Source organism: Mauremys mutica, chromosome 9 (genome assembly GCF_020497125.1).
Source record: "Mauremys mutica isolate MM-2020 ecotype Southern chromosome 9, ASM2049712v1, whole genome shotgun sequence".
Lineage (NCBI taxonomy): Eukaryota > Metazoa > Chordata > Testudines > Geoemydidae > Mauremys > Mauremys mutica.
Window position 1 is genome coordinate 50064705 of NC_059080.1, and position 18563 is coordinate 50083267.

The window sequence follows — 18563 nt, forward strand, 5'->3', positions numbered from 1 at the left end:
GACTTTGGCACAAAAAGTGGAAGTGTGCTAATAAAATTTGCGAATGACACAAAATTGGAAGGGATTGCCAATATGGAGGAGGACTGGAATATTGTACGAGAAGCATTGGAAACTGGAGTAATAGAAATGGGATGAAATTTAATAGTGCAAAGTCATGAGTTAGGGACTAACAAGAATTTTTGCTATAAACAGGACACGTATCAGTTGGAAGTGACAGAGGATAAGCAAAACCTCTCCAGATCAAAGGATGACTATGAGCCACCAATCTGATGCAGCTGTGAAAAATGCTAATGTGGTCCTGGGGTGCATCGGACAAGCTATTTCCAGTAAAGATATGGAAGTGTTGTAACCATTATACACTGGTGAGACCTCATCTGGAATAGTGTGTACAATTCTGGTCACCCATGTTTAAGAAAGATAAATTCAAAGTGGAACAATGGTACTGAGAATGGCTACTAGGATAATTAGAGGAATGGAGAACCTACCATACAAGAGGAGACTTAAGGAGATTGGCTTGTTTAGCTGAATCAAATGAAGGCTGAGGGGAGATATGACTACTCTCTATAAATATATCAGAGGAAGGGAGAGGAGTTATTTAAGTTAAGGGCCAATGTGGAAACAATAATAAATGGATATAAACTGGTCATCAATAAGTTTATGCTAGAAATTAGACAAAGGTTTCCAACCATCAGAGGACTGAAGTTCCGGAACAGCCTTCCCAGGGGAGCAGAGGGACAAAAAAAACCCCACAACTTGTTTCAAGACTGAGTTTGCTAAGTTTATGGAGGGGATAGAATCATAGAATATCAGGGTTGGAAGGGACCTCAGGAGGTCATCTAGTCCAACCCCCTGCTCAAAGCAGGACCTAATCCCCAACTAGTATGATGAGAGTGCCTGTAATGGCATACAGCCCATATTTGTCTTTTACCAAATATCTCTAGTGGACAAAGATGGGACACTAGATGGGGAGGGCTTGGAGTTACTGGAAAAGCCCAGGTATCTGGCTGGTGGGTCTCGTCTACATGGTCAGGGTCTAACTGATCACCATATTTGGGGTCGGGAAGGAAATTTCCCCTCAGGTCAGATCAGCAGAGGCCCTGGTGTTTTTTTTTTGTTTTGTTTTGCCTTCCTCTGTTGTGTGGGGCAGGGTCACTTGCTGGTTTTAACTAGAGTAAATGATGGATTCTGTGTAACTTGAAGTCTTTAAATGAAGATTTGGGGACTTCAGTAACTCAGCCAGAGGTTATGGGTCTATTACAGGACTGGGTGGGTGAGGTTCTGTGGCTTGGGATGTTCAGGAGGTCAGACTAGATGATTGTGATGGTCCCTTCTGGCCTTAAACTCTGACTCAATTTTGCTTTTAAAAAACTGGCAAGAACCTGAGAAGAGAATAAACTATATGGAGCTGAGAGGATCTGAAGGTGAAGAAGAATCAACCAGGCTTGGAGGCACAAAACTCAAGCGAAGAGAAGTGAAATTTTTAAAGAGGAAGAAAGTGTATCTGAAAGAAACATGAACAAAATTTAGGCTACCTTAGTTACAGAATTTTCTCCAAACGTGTTCAATGGTGCAGGATTCAAAGATAGCAAACCTGGGTTGAGGGGGAGTGAAGGGAATTAGAGGGGCAGACAAAGCAGTATAAAGGGGAATAAGGAAGATAAGAATAGAGAAGCAGAGACTATGGCCTTATCTACATAGGGGAAATCGACTGGCTTATTTATGACAGAATAAGCTGTTTTGCAAGGTATTTCAGAATAGCTCCCCATGTGGACAAAGCCATAATCTCTACTTCTGTACTTTTCCAAGTGATCATTTTATTCCTGAATTAGTGTCTGCATGTGGAGTTATTCTGGAATAATTATGCTGGTCAATTTCCCTGTGTATTAAAGGCATATGCTGTCAAAAGAGAGGTGGGGTGTAGAGGAGTCGAGGAAACAGTTGAGAGCAACAGAAGTTGGAAATTTTAATAGAGAGATTGCTTCTGACCTTGTGGATAAGTTTTAAAGTCTGCTACTTCTCCAAGGCTGTGTGGAAACAAGTTGCCTGATGGATGGGAGAAGTTGGTGTTTCAGATTTTGAAGGAAAATCAGCTGTTGCATGAAACCTGGGGTGAAAGGAGAGCTTAGCAGAAGGGAGCGGTCAGGACATGTGGATGAGCTGGGAGGTCAACTGAATGATTAAATCTGTGGTAGGCAGCTTCTGGAGAAGCCACGGAGACTAAGCATGCTGTTCTCAGCTTCTCTTACTGCTGCACCTCATCCTTCAATTTTGGCTGCACTTTTCCCGGCATCTCTATTTATGCACACCCTATCTGTGGCCCCATGAAGCTGTGAAACTGCCTCATCAGCCTCCTCCTGATGCTGACCAAGGTGGCTATCCACCATACAAGAGGAGAATGCTGGACAGGGAGGTATTTTGCGACTGTGGGGCCTATTTCCATTTCTCCCTTCGCTCACATATCCGGGTATAGGTCCTCTGGGCTGCATCCACTGGCTCCCTAGACACCTTCCTGGAGCAGTGGGCACTGCCCGGGATTCTCTGCTCGGTGTCCCCTCTGACTCCCTTTTATGACCCTGTGACTCTCACTCCTATCCATTTTATAATTTTGTAGCTCCTCCCCTTAGGCTGTGGGAGGGGCCTTCCAATATGTATGGATTTGCACCCCTAGGGACTTCAATAGGTACTTTTACTGCTGCAGAACCTTCTTCTTCAGTTCTGGCTGCACTTTTCCCCCTACCTCTTTATTTACACACACCCTATCTGTGGCCCCACAAAGTTGCGAGACTGCCTCATCAACCTCCTCCTGGTGCTGGCCAAGATAGCCAGCCACTACACCAGGGGAGGAAGTTGGATGGGGTAGGGGGTGCTCTGCGACTGTGGGGCCTACTTCAGATCCTCCCTTAAGTCATGTCTGGGGGAACAGTTCCTCTTGGCAGTGTCCACTGGCTCCTGGACATCTATGAGGAGCAATTGGTGCTGTCCGGGGGGGGGGGGGGGTCTCTGCTTGGTGTCCCCCTCTGCATCCCTGATTTTGAACCTGTGTTTAGTTAATGTCTGGGTGTACTAGCTGCTCCCTGTAGGCTGAGGAGAAGGGCCTTTAGATGTGGGCAGGACCACACGGAACCCATCCTGAGCGCTTCAAGGGGTGTTCTTACTGCTACTGCTATTGGCATCCCTGTGTTAGAAGAGTGAATGGTGGAGAATGGCAATAGTGGAAGCTGCTGCCATTTGTTCCCCCTAACTACCAGTTTGTTTTGATGGTGAGGTGAGGAAAAGCTGTGCAAGCTACGAGCTGCAGAGACTAGTGGTGCCTAAGGAATGTAGAACTCTGCTCAAACATGGTTAATTTGTCTTCAGTGGTGTTGATACAAGCATTAGTTCCCCCTCCCCCAAACACCTTAAGGGAAGAGGAAGGATGAGTAAAGTATATTTGTAGGGATGTGAGATGCAGCCACCTGGTGCTGCCAGACATCCTTTCATAACTTTGTCACAAACAGAGAATAAACTAACATTTTCTCGTATTTCAGAGACAATGTGGATTTCAAGGAGACAATTTGTGTCCTCTGTCTCCTATTGCAATAAAGAAGCAGGATACCCACTCCCGCACTCATGGTAAATACATTTTATTCAGCATTCTAAGAAGTATTGAGGAAATATATCAAATTTCAAAAGAAAGGAAGACAGAGCCGAAGTGTGAATTAGCGATAGACAAAAGTGTAGATGAACAGAATTTATATTCCATCTCTCTCTTTTAGAAAGCAACCAGCTTTCAATCTGTCTGTGTTTTGCCATGTAAAGTAATGGTGCTATAGAATAATTAGAAAATGTTTGGCTACTACTCAGGAAATATATTACTTAGGGAATTTTGCATTTTGAAGTAGTTTATTTCACAAATAGCCATCTGTAGGGATTGTAGGCAACTATCCAGAGGTGCCACCGGACTCCTCATTTTTTTTATCCAGAGGCTTGTCCGTTGCTGCCTGTTTGGCTCCCACCCATAAATGTCTATCAGTCTTCTGTAGGATTTCTCAGGCCCTCAGGACTTTTGAGGGTGAAGCAGCATTTTAGTGCCCCCGGCTATTGGGGTTGCCATTTTAAAGTAACAGGAAATCAAAGAGCAAGAAGATAAGCAGTCCAACTGCAGGTTAGGGGCTGCTGACAAGAGCACACACTTGCACCTGGACGGGATAGTATTTAAGTCTTTTTGCCCCAAAAGGGGAAAAGAATTGCACAGCTCAGAGAAGCAGAGGACTTCAGGCTTTTCCATAGCCTGTGTGCCCACAATGAGAAATTTAAAAGCCTGCAACTGTAATCTGACTGAGGCACGTATTAATACGTAGGTTTTGTTTTAAATGAGGGAACTAATCCCCTCTTGGTAAGCGAATCCTATCCGTGGTGGGGGAGGGGGCAAAGCTCTGTTTTTAGCTGCCTGGACAGGGGTGACCGATTGGGTGCCGTTTTAATGCCTGTGGCTCCTCTTTAGACAGGAACACGCAGAGGGCTGAGGATCAGTGCCGCGGTGCTAGGCGCTGTATAGCCGCATGGAGACCACAGCCCCCCGCCCCGGCGGCCAGCATTTAAGACAATGACGTATGGCTTATGGGGGAGGGGGCTGTGGGACCGCTCCGCTTCCGCCTGTGTCCAGCGCTGGGAATCGGGGCCGGGCAGGTGCTGATTAGCTCCGCGCAACGTCGGCTGCCTGCGTCGGGGCAGCCTGGCCGCGCTGATGCATCATGGGAACTATAGTCCTCAATCGAAGCGCCTCCCCGCCTCTTCTCCCCCCGCCTCGCCGAGGTGTCATGGGAACTGTAGTCCCCGCGCCCTGCGCGTGAACATCTGCGCGAGGGGCGGCCCCTCCCCCTTCCCCTCCTGGGCTGTGGCCACGCGCGGCGGTTCCGCTTCCCCCTCCGGCTGCCGCCGCCGCCTCGGTGGGTCCCATTGCCGCCATTGCAGGAGGCTCTGCGCGGCGGCCGCGCCGTGCGAACCAGAGGTCCCGCCCCGCAGCCCGCTCGGCGGCCGGCTCCTCTCCGGAGCAGCGGGCAACCGCGTCCGCCGCCGGTGAGTTCAGCGCCCGCTGCGCGCCGGGGCGGGGACCGGCTAAGGGGGCAGCGGGGCGAGTGGCCGTTCCCTCCGCCGTGCATGGCCCGGCTAGCGGCTGGGAGTCTCCCACCTGCCGTGGGGCGGAATCCTGGCCCTCAGGCTGGCGGGTGGCGGCGCCTCCCCGCCGCTTCCTCCTGGGTCGCTTCCTTGTTGGGGATCGCTGAGGTGTAGGCAGCGCCCTCTCTGCCCAGCCCCGCTGGGTGGGGAGCGCCGGGCCGCTCGGCACAGAGCCGGTAGGACGGAGACCTGGGGCTCGGGCACCCGCCGCCAGGCTCCTGCAATTCCCCCAGCTGCGAAACTCCGCAGGAGGGTGCACTCCTCCCTGGCGGGGGGCGGCGCAAGGCGGGGGTGGTGGGGGCTGGAAGGCGTGGCGGGGTCAGGGTTTTGGGACACCTGTGTGGGGTGGCGGGGGGACCCCGTGCGGACCTTACACTGCAGCCTTAGGGCTGTCAGGGTTTGCCGTAATAGGCCTGGTCAATACCTGGCTGCAGCTCAGAACTAGGAAAAACTTTCCGTCCTATATGACATGGTGGTTGATCTAGTTACCGTCTCTCCGGGTGAATTTACTAGAGCCAGGGAAAAACACCTTCCATAGTAAGTTTCTATGCTACAGTGATACAGCTATAGGTGATTTTGGGATGGCTGCATAATAGTACTTGAAAAAACATACTTGCAACAACTTTGTGCCCCACCATCTTGTAATCACTCCAAGAAATAGCGCATAAATAAGACAGAAGTAGACTTAAATGAGCCAATATAGTCATGTTATTTCACTTTAATACTGGTTTTAAAGTTGTAACAGATTTTTTAGTAAAGTTTTGCCCAAACTTAAAGTTTTTGTAAATACTTTTCCAACAGAAATATTTCTGCTAAGTAGCTGTGTTCTATTGGATTTCTTTTTCTGTAATATTCTCCTGTAGTGTAAGCAACCCAAATATTGCGGTATTCCATTAGTGTGTTTTTTTGGTTGGAGAATTCCTTGGAGGATCAGCACCCCATGTTTATTTATGCTTTGTCTCAATGATGTTGCCATTGTCTCTTTTTTTGTTTTGGCTGTTGATGTCACTTTCTGTCTTCTGGCTTGTTTTCTTTTTTTTAATGTCCTATTTTTGTTCTTATTTTTTTTTCTTTCTGCTCCCCCCAGCCCAGCTCATGAGAAAGCTATAGAGTTTAAGGCCAGAAGGGATCATTAAATTATGTAGTCTTACAGGCCATTAAATTTCAGCCAAATACCCCTGTGTTGAGTCCAGTTACTTTAGATAAATAAAGCATTTATTTCTTAGGAGACTAAACTATTGTTTGCCACAGACAGAGAATGGGAGAGACAGGTGCCACCGAAGTCCTTGCAGTGGCAGGAAACTGATGAGGTGACATGTGCCTAGATGATCTCAACAGGCATTCTGTATCCCATACTGAGGAGGAAGGTGAAAATCCCTGCAAATCTGACCTGAGGGGAAATTCTTCCTTATCTATATCTGGCAATCAGTTAGACCCTGAGCATGTGATCAAGACACATGTCTAAGACAGAGAATTTGGAAGCAAATACAAGAGGGTGTCTCTCTAACTGGATCTCTGACTTATCCCATTGAGAGGGCTACCTTTAGTCCAGTACTTATCCTCTCCTGTCTTGTTTTTTCTTCTTTTGCTTCTCCCAAATTCTTTTTGGGTTGGAATTTCAACTCCTAAAGTGTTGTCTGAGAGCTGGCCTGAGCTTCCAGTGCCAGTATACTCTTGCTGCAGATTAGCAGATCATTAATTGAGGGGTGTCTGCTGTCGCCACAATGAAGATATAGTGGTTTTCAGAACAAGTCTCTTAGCTGTGTTTAAAGGGCTTATTGTTTTTCAATGGCTTATTTTGATGCCATCATTAAACCACATCAGTATCAAAGGGTCTGGCCCTAAGTTCCTTCTAAGCTGCGCAGCCACACAGCAGGCTAGCAAGAGCTGTGCAGGTGCGCAGCCTGGGAGAGGCGCTTCTCGCCCCAGCCCTGGAGCTGCCACGGCTGTGGAGAGGCCCTTGTCCCCTGGTCCCAGAGCTGCTGTGGCGAGAGGGGGCTGAGGGGAGTCCTCTCTCCCTGCTGTAGCCCCAGGGAAGCCTGAATCCCAAACCCCTCATCCCCAGCCAGAGCCCTCACCCCCTGCACCACAACCCTCTGTCCTAGCCCTGAGACCCCTCCTGCACCCAAGCCCCGGCCCCACCCCAGAGTCCCACCACCAGCCAGAGCCCTCACACCCAGCACCCCAGCCCTGAGCCCCCTCCAGCACTCCAAACCCCTCAGCCCCACCCCTGCCAGTCATCACCTCCATATTGGGGCACATAACATTCATTCTGCATATGGATGGGTGTAAAAAATTAGAGGGAACATTGGTCTGGCCCAGTAGTGGCATGAGTGAAGATGCTAATGCTGGAGTCTTGGGCTGGGACCCAAGCTGCATTTCATAAACTGACGTGTGCTTGAACAAAATGTACAGGTCAGGAGAAAAGGAAGGAGGATAGGAGAGGCATGGAAGTGGAAGGAACTGAGTTAGATGGGGAAAGTACCTGACTACGAAAAATGATTTGCCGAAGATCCCCTCAGTTATTAACAGCACCGACATATGTGGTGGGCTATGGAAGTTCTATTTAAGTACTTTAAACTTAAGCATCTAAAGTAATCTAAAGCAGTTTTTACCAGTACCATTTTGTAAAATGACTTAAATGTTTTGAGCAGTAGTGATTGAGCAGGTAGATGATTTATAGTATATAATTTATAGGCTTGAAACTAACTTCAGCCAATCAGATGATATCTCTCCTTCCAAGCTATTTTATAACTCCTCAAGGTATAAAATCAAATAGCTACAGGTATTTGTAACTTGTACAGGGCTGAAACAAATTATAAATGTAACTTTAATGATGTATATTGTTGTTGGCAGTTCAAGCAGAGGAGAACCAAATTGTCAGACAGGTGGTTGTAAAGCTTTCCATTAAAGAGATTATTCTAGAAACGTAATTACAATTATCAGTTTCACTGCTCTTTTTCTCTTTATGAAAGCAGGAACCAGTTGGAGCAGTAAGAAGGTGCAAAAAGAATACTAGCTTGCTATATATTCCTTTGAACCTCTCATGTTAACTAGGCAGTGTTTTCTTGGAAATATTGTAAGTGACTCTCAAATATAAGTCTGCAATTGCCAAGCAGAGCCTGGAAAATATTACCATGCCATAAATAAGAATTATGCATAAATTACAATTGAATATCACTAGAGCAAGCATTGAGTCAGACCAAGGATTCTTGAGATGCTTTTCTGTTTAGGGGTGGGGTTCTTTGTATCACTGTAATGTAGGATGAAAAGAAACTATGCTTAATATTCGTATTATGCATTTTGATGAAAGTATGAAGTGTTAAATGTTTTGGCATTAAAATGTTAGTTGAGATAGTAAACTAATAGTTTTGGGGCTTGGATCATTGTGTTGTAAGTGGAAGGAGCTAGTCTTGTACTTGAAGGCTTTACATTGAACAAGATTGAAATCTTCAAGCAAGATTTCATAGAAAGTCAGTTATGTTAGCTTACTTGGGTATTGGTCTGCATTTTACTGCCTGTATACAAGTTTTCTGGTCTAGAGGGTAGAGCCTGGTACTGGGAGTTTGGAGACATTGTTTTTGTTCCCAACTCTGCATCCTTAGACAAGTCACTTCTTTTCTGTTTTCTCAGCTACAGTATGGGGGATCAGGCCTTCAAAATTTCACACCTGTTAGCCAGAGTTAGCTACGAAGGTGGGCATAGCCCTCAGCAAAGTCCAAGGGCAGTGAAGCCCTCCTTATCTTTCCCAGCTATTGGAACGGGAGCAGTTACTGGGTCTTTTTCCTGAAGCCTGATTGGGGATGTCATATTTTGTATCAGCTTCTTGCAAGTAGTTATCAGATAAATGTGAAACTGCTCTCGTTGAGGAAGACACTTCCTGTCTCATCACCACCTTCAGAGCATCCTCGCTGTTGCATGTGGGTTTCTGCTTCTCTACCCTTCCCATAGGGACTCTTTGGGTGAAGGGGGAGGGGTAAGGTCTTCATCACTCCTTCCCCAGTCAACCCTCTGCTTGGTTCCTCTTCCACTATGACTAGCTGCAATGCTTGCATTCTCAAACAGGAGTAGTGTATGATTGACAGTTTCACAGCTGCCCACTGGGTTCTGAATAACTGCAATAAATCTGACCAAAATGTTTTAAATTTCACTCTGCTGCTTCTTGGATAAGCCATGGCCAGCAGCAATACTGGAGCTGTCTGCAAATTCATTAAAACAGTATATGAGTTTTGGCTCTTCCAGAGGTCATTTCTTCAGCTGTTAGGACTAGAAATTTATTTTTTTTAAATGAAACATTTCTGCAGAAATTGCTGGTTAGGTCTCATTTTAACTTGACAGTTCAGGCTATCTGCTTACCCAAAGCAAGTAGATTTTTTTGAAGCTCTCAGGTTAATGATACTTCACCACCTTTTTTGAAGCACTTTGGAATTTGTGAATGAAAAGCATTATGTCAAGTACCAGTTATGTAATAGTGTTTAGAACCATTTTAACTAGCTTGCCTTGTTCATCTCTGGAGAGAAATTTTGTGTCGTTCTCAAACAAAAGATTCCCACTAGGTGCTTTACAGAATAACTAGAAAGACAGGCTCTTTTCCCAAAGATCTAAATCTAACTTCAGAGATGGCAGAATAGGTTGAGGATAACAAATAGGGAAGAAAAATGACATGGGCAACAGCTGGATACTGAGTTTAATCAGGAGCATATCTAGATGCTCAGTTTTTAAAGAATGATTGACTCAGTATTTGTGAGCATCATTACAGAAGTATGCCTTAAAAATGGATTTGAATGACAAGAGGTTAATAGGTTGGCAGTCCTCTGTTGTTGTTCCGTGTCATAAAATTTCAATACTGTTTAGAGCATGCTTGTCCTAGATATATTGGTAGGATAGGTAAAATGTTGAATGGGAGCTAGACATTCATTCTAGAAGATTCTTGATAGACTCTGCTTGATTGCATATACAAAAACTACCAACTCAGATTTGCCCAAGGTTGCTTGTTTCACTTTAAGTTGATTACTTGTTACTGAAATATTTTATTCTTGTTCCAGAAAATTCGCTGTTACCTGTTGCCATCAGACAGCTGCTATATTTGAATCTTGCATCAGAGTAGTTGTCTGTGAGCTAGTGAAGTTGGTGGTTTTCGTTCCCTGCATACACTGTTGTAAGACACATTTACTCCAACCTTATACTGTAACTCCTCACTTAATGCTGTAGTTATGTTCCTGAAAATGCGACTTTAAGCAAAACGATGCTAAGCGAATCCAATTTCCCCAGAAGATTTAATGTAAATGAGGGGGTTAGGTTCCAGGGAAATTTTTTTCACCAGACAAAAGACTACATATATACACATACACTGTGTGTGTGTGTGTGTGTGTGTATATATATATACACAACATACAAATATACACACATGCAGCATAATTTTTAAACAAACGATTTAATACTGTACACAGCAATGATGATTATGAAAGTTGGTTGAGGTGGTGAAGTCAGAGGGTGGGATATTTCACAGGGAATGCCTTACTGCTAAATGATGAACTAGCATTTGGCTGAGCCCTCAAGGGTTAATTGGTTGTTAAAGTAGCCTCACTCTATAAGGCAGCAGGCATGGAGGGAGGGGAGAGAGCATAGCAGACAGAGACACACACTGTGTGTCTGAGAGTGAGATGCACATTTCCCCTTTAAGTAGCTGACCCCTGTCTTAAGTATACTGCCTTGTTTATTAGATCAGCTTGCTGAGACGCAGCTGCTGCCTTGAAGCTCCCTCCCTCCTGAACCCTGTTGTGTGTACCCCCTGCTCTATGGAAATAGGGTAAGTGGGGTGCAGGAGCAGGGGGGAGGGGGACACCCTGACATTACCCCCCCAAGCAAGCAGGAGTCTCTGGGAGCAGCTCCAAGGCAGAGGGCAGGAACAGCACATGGCAGTGGGGGAGGGACAGCTCAATGCTGGCAATTGCTAGCCTGCTGGGCAGCTGCAGCACAGGCAACTTTGGGGAGCGGGGAGCTGATGGGGGAGGGGGCTGCCAGTCCACCCTGATTACAAGCCCCCACCAGCTAGCTCCAACGGGCTGCCCTTCCTGCAAGCAGTGGACAAAGCAGGCAGCTGCCAAACAACCTTAGAAGGGAGCATTGCACAACTTTAAATGAGCATGTTCTCTAATTGATCAGCAACATAACAACGAAACAATATTAACCGGGATTACTTTAAGTGAGGAGTTACTGTACTTTTGTAGCTTTTTAATATCTCAATTTAATATAGGTACAGGGGTTGGGAAATCTGGTGTATTAGACTGTAGAATGATAGTTTTAATCAAATCTGAATTATGAATGATGGCAGTTAACATAAAAATAGTCTTGAGTTTTATGGAAGCCAGTGTGACCCACTGGGTAGTACTCAGGAATCCTGGCTCTACCACCGATCTGCTGTATGACATTGGGCATTGCTCTGCCTCTGTTTCCCTTCTCACTATAGTCTTGTCTTTGTGATTGTAAGCTTTTGGGGCATGGATGTCACTGTGTGTTTGTACAGTGCCTAGCATAATGAACCCCCATCTTTGTTGTAGTGGCTCTGTGTTACACTATAGCGTCATAGACTTTAAGGTCAGAAGGGACCATTATGATCGTCTAGTCTGATCTCCTGCATAATGCAGGCCACAGAATCTCACCCACCCACTCCTGTAATAAACCCCTAATCTATGTCTGAGCCATTGAAGTCCTCAAATCATGGTTTAAAGACTTCAAGGTGCAGAGAATCCTCCAGCAAGTGACCCGTGCCCCACACTGCAAAGGAAGGCGAAAACCCCCCAGGGCCTCTGCCAATCTGCCCTGGAGGAAAATTCCTCCTGATCCCAAATATGGTGATCAGCTAAACCGTGAGCATGTGGGCAAGACTCACCAGCCAGACACCCAGGAAAGAATTTTCTGTAGTAATTCAGATCCCATCCCATCCCATCACAGGCCATTGGGCATATTTACTGCTAAGAGTCAAAGATCAATTAATTGCCAAAATTAGGCTATCCCATCATGCCATCTAAACTTCCTGATGGCCAGTTTATATTCAGTATCATTTGTATTATGGTAGTTCTTCCTTTGGTCACAAAATTGAATAAAAGAGCAGTGGTTAAACACACTTCCACAATCTGAAGAATTGTCCCCCTCTGGAAAGAGAATAGTGTAAATTGAAAGTGTTTACATCTTTGCAACAAGTCAGAAAATTTAAGTTAAGCTTTCCTATTTGGTGTATAGGGTGTTCCAGCTACTGATTTGAGATTTGATTTATTGATTGGAGTTACGGTTTTAGTTGTGACCCATGAGCTGACAATTGATTAAAAACAGTATCATGTTAACATTCTACAGTTATTTATTATAAGGTTTTCCATAGCTTCCATCGCTATAGTATCTAAATACACCTCTACGCTGATATAACGCTGTCCTCGGGAGCCAAAAAATCTTACCACGTTATAGGTGAAACCGTGTTATATCGAACTTGCTTTGATCTGCCGGAATGCGCAGCTCCGCCCCCCCAGAGCACTGCTTTACCACGTTATATCCAAATTCATGTTATATCGGGGTAGAGGTGTAGTAACAAGCAGATGCAGGGATATTTGATATTTAATTGCATGATCAATTGAGAACTTTACCTGTAAAGTTTATCTCTGTCACATTGAAGAATTATGTCTGAAGATAGGCAACCAGTAAGTAGTTATGACAGATTTAAATATAACTTAAAATGTGATATATTCTTTTCATAATAAGGTTTGGCATAATATGCACCCTCTTCCTTTTGTACTGAACATTTGCTTGAACAAGAATGAGGACAGCTGGCAGATGCTCTAGTGCAGGAGATGCGACTGGGCTAACAAGGCCTTTATTATGCAGCTTCTGACTGCTTCTCTGAAATTTTCTCCTTCCTGTTAAGTTGAAGGTAGTTACTTCACCTCTGACTCATCACATACCCACAAAAGTTCACAACTATCAGCATATGCACATGCTTTTAGAACTTCTTTAATGTGATTCAGCCTTTTGGTCCAATATATGATGGTTTATGTCACAAATTTATTTGAGGGACATCACCTCATCAGTATTTTCTACCTTAGGGCAGATTAGTCCCTTCCCTGCAGTCTCTTGCTTCCTAAAAACCCAAATCATTTTTTCAAAAGGCACCACATTTAAGGTGACACTGAAAAGGGGCTGTTTCTGGAATGATGCAGTTCACTGCCCCAGACCAAATTGTTTTGTCCTCAAAAATACTATTCTTATCATGTGTTATGGTAGCTGATGAGTCTCAAAAGTTATAGAAAGGACTCTCTGCTTGTCTTGGTGCTGATGCCTGATGCAGAATTCCAGGTTGAAATGTCATCCTCTATTAAAGATGCACTGTGAGGAACTGCCAGATGGTATTCCACTTACTTGAGGTCAGAGTTCTTCAGATGCTGAGGGTAGCATTTCTGGTGGTCTGGCACTTTGGTGGTGCCATGTGGTACAAGAGATTTTCTGACAAGGATCCTGATGTCAGCTCCAGCTGGAACCCAGTGAGGTTGGATTTCCTCGATCTTAAGGGTCCTGAAAAGTATAGGCCGCCTCCTGATTTGGCCTGGCAACCTCAGTTGTCAGCATTAGGGTGCCAATTGGGTATGTCTGGATAAATACAGGGGTCAACACCCTTTGAAGGTTTGGAAGGAGTGGATGTCATAGCACTCGGAACATCAAAATCATCAGTTCAGAACCCCAAATACCACTCTGTAGGATCTGTTGGATTATTGGTTTAGGCAAGATTTTCTTCAGAACAGCCTTCCCTTAGCACTTTGTGGATGAGCTCTTGATCCAATGGGAGATGGATCTGAATTCAGTGCTGTGTACTTCTCTGAACTGGAAAAAACAGGTTTCTTGCCATTCTTCAGTTCTACATCTAGTTTGGGCCCATGAATATCGTTTGTGCTTCAGTTTTCAGTTTGGACAGCTCCCAAGTTTAAATCTGTCAGACTTTTTTCCATCTGGTTACTGTGCACCTTTGGACTTTTGGCCTTATGGTACTCCAGCTCCTGTGTCAGTAGTGTCTGTAGGCTTGTCCACATGAACAATTAGACTGTGGTGAGCTGGGGTGTGACTCTACCCTGTGCTAGCCTGCAGCAGGTGAACTGTCTGTATGCACCCTGCTGACATGTTAAGTTTGTTAATGCACTTTGATCTAGTCCCATTTAAAAAAGATGTCTAGTTCAAAATGCTCTAACCAACGTTGTCTCCTCTTTTTAGGAAGTCTCCAAGGAAGAGGTGAAGGCTGCTGTGGGCGTACCTTTACCTTTTCTGCTGGAGTTCCGTAGAGTTAGATCTTGTTGGAACTAGGTATGTTAGCCCTTAGTAGCCAGCTACTAGTATATCCACACTAATACAATCATGTAAACTGTCAAAGGCACAGTTTGCAGTGGTGGAGCTTGCCCATGTTTGAACTTGTAGTAAGCTTCACTGGTGCAAATCCTAACTTAGAGAGACTACTTCCTCTCCCTAGGCAAAGTCACAGACAGTACCTCAGGCTAATAGTGGATAGTGACCACTGTCAGTACAAGGTACTACTTTAGGGTATGTCTTCACTGCACAGATAACCTGGTGATTGCACCTAGGTTAGCCTAGCATGGGTACAAGCATCCCCCTGGCAAAGCCCCAGCTGTGTTACTATGGTCTTCACTGTTTCTGCATTATCCTGTGTATTGGGGGCATGTCCCATAGTTCTTTGTGCTGAAACACCCTGTCAGTTGCTGGAGAATGTTTGTTCTTTGGGGGGAATTGTGGGAAGGGCATTGGAGGACTCTGATTAGTCAAATGATTTAGCCTTTAGCCTGCATCCTTACAGCAAAGGGGGCCGGTTCCAGCCCATGTTAGAGCAGAGCTCAGATTCTGTACCCTCCCCCCACCAGCTCAATGCTAAACTGAGTAAGCTAGCCTGCACATAAAGTACCTCCAAACATGGGTCAGAGGTTTTACTTTGTGGATGATGTGGGGGTTGGGCTAAAACCTGGGAAAGAGCCTAGGTTAACTGTGTAGTGAAGACATACCCTTGCTCTCTGGGTTGTTAGCAGCCTGAGTGTAATTTACAAAGTGCTTGATGGTCACAGACAGCTCTTCTGCATCAAGGGGTTGTGTATGTTGTATCTATATCTGAGTCAATGGCTAATAACAGCCCCATCTCAGTGAGGTAATTCACACCCTTTGGGTATCTAGGTCAGTCCAAGAGAGTGAACCAATAATCCATGTTCTCGACTCTGTCCACCAATCTCAAACCCTGCTTCAAACTCCCCCCCCCCCCCCCTTGCTGGCATCCATAACCAAGATAGCCACATCAGTCTGTGCAGCTCCTGTGATCATATTTGGGATGAAAACTTTATGGCCCGGAGCATCCATCAGCGTAATAACTTGAGTCTGTCTCAAATTTGTACATATCCACATCCATTGTTACTCCCCTTTCTCTTCCCCAGTTTCATCCAGGACCCATAAGCAAATGAAGCTTTGCCAGCCTTTTTGGATTCCTGCTCGTATTTGTGCATAGTTTGTTTGTTCACATTGCCCAGAAGGTAGAGTAAATGACCATTAGAATATTTTTACCTGCATCGTGTCCTATTACCACTATCCCCACTCAGGTTCACACTTCACTGTGGTTCCCCTGTATTCCACTGAAACACTGGCTTGCCTGCTTCAGGACAAGTTCACAGATACAATCCAGGCAGTGGATTGCATCCTATTCTGCTTCAGGGCAGAGGCCCAGTGACATTTTATCTAAACGCTTCAAGTTGTAATTGTTGGGCTATAACCTGGCTAGGTGAGTAGTTCTGTCCTTGTGTCTGAACTGTGAATGAGACATCTGGCTAGGTAGCACTTCTGCAGAAAAAGACCTAGGGGTTACAGTGGTGGAGAAGCTGGATATGGGTCAACAGTGTGCCCTTGTTGCCAAGAATGCTAATAGCATTTTGGGCTGTATAAGTAGGAACATTGCCAGCTGATCGAGGGACGTGATCATTCCCCTCTATTCGGCATTGGTGAGGCCTCATCTGGAGTACTGTGTCCAGTTTTGGGCCCCATACTACAAGGATGTGGAAAAATTGGAGAGAGTCCAGCGGAGGGCAACAAAAATGATTAGGGGGCTGGAGCACATGACTTATGAGGAGAGGCTGAGGGAACTGGGATTATTTAGTTTGCAGAAGAGAAGAATGAAGGGGGTTTGACAGCTGCTTTCAATTACCTGAAAGGGGATTCCAGAGAGGATGGATCTAGACTGTTCTCAGTGGTACTAGATGACAGAACAAGGAGTAATGGTCTCAAGTTGCAGTGGGGGAGGTTTAGGTTGGATATTAGGAAACACTATTTCACTAGGAGGGTGGTGAAGCACTGGAATGGGTTACCTAGGGAGGTGGTGGAATCTCCTTCCTTAGAGGTTTTTAAGTTCAGGCTTGACAAAGCCCTGGCTGGGATGATTTAGTTGGGGATTAGGTCCTGCTTTGAGCAGGGTGTTGGACTAGGTGACCTCCTGAGGTCCTTTCCAACCCTGAGATTCTAAATGGAAATGAAACTCTAGGTGATTTTTTTTTAAATGGGGTGGGGAATTTACGTAGCCTACAGTCACTTGATTTGTTCCCTTTTACTTTTCTGTCAGGCTGGATCATAGTGATCATCCCTCCTGAAGTAGGAGATGGACAGGGCTCCCTCCAGGGCTAGCCACTGGGAGCTAGAAAACTGTTCCTCTCCTCACCTGAGTTGAGCATGCTGCCTCCAGTATTTCCTGCCTCTGACAGCTAATTACCTCTGGATTACCAGACTAGCTGGTGTGATTTAAAACCAGGGCTTTGGGGCGGAGCCCGGAGCAGGTCCAGAGAAGTGGAGCTGCAGGTTTTTCCCTGGAGCTGGAGCGGAGCGGGAGCACAGGTCCAAAGCCCTGCTTAAAACACTGTAATTTCAAATATTTTATTCATTGTAATTATATACTGGCATTCATTATGTTCAGAACTTGAAACATCTGCTTAGTATCGATTTAGCTGATGAGTAAGCCTACTTGCCAGGGTGATTAATATACCTGTCGTCATGCCCTGTGCAGACACACCCCAAAGGTTTGAATTCTTTACTGGAGACTTGCTAGCAGCAGGGAGAAGCTACTGATGGAAAGGAAGACAACCACAGGTGAAGTGCAGAGGCAGTGTTCAAGGCCCCCCTGTTCCCTCCTCTTTCTGAGCACTGTGCGAGGATATTGTGTTCTTTATGAGACTGCTGTCCCTGGTCTCTGCTTAGAACTTTTTCTTTTTTAAATTTTTTTGTCTTAGCCTCTGGCTTGTGGGTGTTTGTACTTGAAGTAACATCTTCCTCTAGCTAATGGGAGGAAGTGTTTTGTCTCTTGATGACTCTCTCGAGGTCTGGCAAAGTAGGGGATTGAATCCAATGTCTTGAATATCCAAGTACAGTGTTTACTGCCTTGACCCTGGTCTACACTGGGCGGGGGGGTCGACCTAAGATACGCAACTTCAGCTACACGAATAGCGTAGCTGAAGTCAGCATATCTTAGGTCGACTTACCTGGCTGTGACGACAGCAGCGAGTCGACTGCTGCCACTCCCCCGTCGACTCCGCTTCTGCCTCTCACGAGCTGGAGTTCCGGAGTCGATGGGGAGTGCGTTCAGGGATCGATTTATCCGCGTCTAGACGAGACGCGGTAAATCAATCCCTGATAGATCGATCTCTACCCGCCAATCCAGAAGGTAGTGAAGACTTGCCCTTAACAAACAAGACCATCCTTCCGACATTTTATTGCTTTGGATCTGCAGGGCATCTTGGAAAGGGAATAAATGTGGGTAGGGAGGTGGTAGTGTTTATGCATTCCTTGGTAATCTAATGCAATAGACTGTTAAACCTCCTAGGTAGATACAAATGCATTTTAAATGCTCTAATTAATCTGCATTATAGAAGGTAGCTCCTTCTTGCCTCATTTACTGATCGCTTATCCGTGGCACACTGAAGGTGTGGTGCCTACTATCATAGAATATCAGGGTTGGAAGGGACCTCAGGAGGTCATCTAGTCCAACCCCCTGCTCAAAGCAGGACCTAATCCCCAACTAAATCATCCCAGCCAGGGCTTTGTCAAGCCTGACCTTAAAAACCTCTTAAGGAAGGAGATTCCACCACCTCCCTAGGTAACCCATTCCAGTGCTAGCTGTGGAGGGTCCTTCAGACCCTGGCTGGGTTACACCAACACAGCCTTTGTGGTAAGAAATTTGTGATGTGGAATTCTAGGGGAAAAGAGAAATCCCGGAGGATATTCGCTCCTCACTAAAGAACAATCTATTGGCTAAAGCGGTAATATCCTGGGTTCCTTAATGGAATGGATTAAACTGATTTATGAGGAAATCTATCTAAAGAGAACTGCTATCTCCAGCT

General features: G+C 45.6%; 1 protein-coding gene across 1 annotated transcript in view; it reads left to right on the top strand.

Moving 5' to 3' along the window:
• The first annotated feature begins 4716 nt into the window (after positions 1 to 4716).
• Positions 4717 to 18563, top strand: part of PAK2 (p21 (RAC1) activated kinase 2) — a 79023-nt gene continuing 65176 nt past the window's right edge. Inside the window, exon 1 of the mRNA XM_045030998.1 lies at positions 4717 to 5058. The gene's annotated coding sequence lies outside the window, so the exon portion shown is untranslated. The remainder of the gene's footprint in view (positions 5059 to 18563) is intronic.